Source organism: Hipposideros armiger, unplaced genomic scaffold (assembly GCF_001890085.2).
Source record: "Hipposideros armiger isolate ML-2016 unplaced genomic scaffold, ASM189008v1 scaffold_587, whole genome shotgun sequence".
Classification (NCBI taxonomy): domain Eukaryota; kingdom Metazoa; phylum Chordata; class Mammalia; order Chiroptera; family Hipposideridae; genus Hipposideros; species Hipposideros armiger.
Genome location: NW_017731937.1, coordinates 57,176 through 58,748, shown reverse-complemented (window position 1 = coordinate 58,748; position 1,573 = coordinate 57,176). Strand labels below are relative to the sequence as shown.

General features: G+C 57.2%; 1 protein-coding gene across 3 annotated transcripts in view; it reads right to left on the bottom strand.

The window, feature by feature from the left end:
* The window catches only part of HTR1F (5-hydroxytryptamine receptor 1F), a 114,438-nt gene extending 113,332 nt beyond the window's left edge, over positions 1–1,106 (bottom strand). Inside the window, exon 1 of one of the 3 annotated variants that reach the window (XM_019624387.1) lies at positions 812–1,106. The gene's annotated coding sequence lies outside the window, so the exon portion shown is untranslated. The remainder of the gene's footprint in view (positions 1–811) is intronic. The other 2 variants (XM_019624388.1, XM_019624389.1) reach the window with 2 other exon arrangements.
* Positions 1,107–1,573: the final 467 nt, after the last annotated feature.

Below are 1,573 nucleotides of genomic sequence, written 5' to 3'. Positions count from 1 at the left end.
CCTCATCTCCTCCATTTCATTCCTTAACTTTCTGAGGACACAACTGCAGCTCTCCCAGCCCGTCTGGGGACAGCAACCCTGACCATGAAACCCTCACTTGGGTCCTCTTTTCTACTTTGCTCCATCGCTCCTCCAAATAGGAAGGCGCCCTCCTTGGTTGGGAAGGACCTGTAGTAGTAACTCAGCCACGTTGCGGCCTCGGGGTGCAAGCTCTCTTCTGCCCTTTTACCACAGTGGTTCGTATCCGCGGGAAAGCAAGTTAGAAAACTGCTACCTTTTCCCGATCTATGCCTCCGCCGAGCTCCTTATTTATTTTATCATTTTCGACAGAATCCTTCCCAGGTTCCACCGAGGGATGGATTCGATGACTCGCCTGTCTTTCCAGTGCAGATTTCTAGCCGGCGCCCTGTCTCTCTCTACCCCAGAGATCCTCAAACCAGGAGCGCCCGGAGCCTGCGCTCTAAGTGGGGTGTCACGGGCTCCGATTGCCGCCCCTCACCCTGAAGCCTGGGCCGGGCCCCTCCCTCCCTCGCAGCGGGCCCACCTGCTCCGCCCAGGACCACGCCTGCTCCGGGCAACTTCGCTCCCGGGGAGCAGAGGTTGCGGACCGAATGGGGAAGGGCAATTCTTGAATTTTAGCGCTGCCCGTTCGCCCCAAAGTGTCGAAAAGGACTTAGGCTCCAGCCCCACAGGTCTTTTCCCTCCTGCCGAGAGCAGACGCTGCCCGGGGCTCTCGGCTCCGGTTCCCACCTGAGCGCCTGCCGCGGGCGCCGCGCGCTCTCCCATGCTAGGCGCAGAGACGCACACTCACCACAAGCGCTAACCTGCAGCGGTCCGGAGGGGGAAAGGTGGCCGCCTAAGCCGGGGGTGGACGATCGGGGAGGTCGTGCCAGACTCTGGCCGCGGCGGGGCGGAGAGTGGCACGTCCCGGGGCTCTCCGTTGCTGGACTCCCGAGGGCGGCCGGGCGGGTCCCAAGCACCGGCGGGCGGGCAGAGAGGCCTGGGGCTCGCCACCACCCCTAATGCTCGTCTCTTCTTACCTTCATCTCTTCCTTTCTTCATCACCCCTTTCTCATCTTGCTTCCCTCACTTTTCCCCCTTCTCCTTCTCCTCTCAGCCGTCTCCTCCCTGCCTTCCACTGATGCGTGGAGGACGGGGGAGGGAAAAAGTCCCGTCTCTTTAATTTGAATGATACCTTGGAGATTATCTGTTCATGGAATCTAGAAATGACGTGAACAACCTTTCTGAAAAGTATCTAAAATAAAACGACTTTAGTCTCCTTTTCCTTTTCAACATTGCGTCTCCTTCCCAGTGGCTCCTTGCTTCGGTTGGGTGGCTAGGAATGAGGTGAGGTCAGATAAGGAAAGCGGGAGAGGGAATTCCAGACAGCAGTCATAGGAAGTGGGGCTGAGAATCAGGCATTGAGTGGGCCCAGAGATCTGTTTACTCACAATTTCACAAAGCAGGCATTTCCTGGAAAGATAATTGAGGTTTGGGGTGAGTGAGGAGAAGATAGGCAGGGAAATGGTGACAGGCTTCATTCAAGGCTCTATTCTAAGGTATCCATTATGCC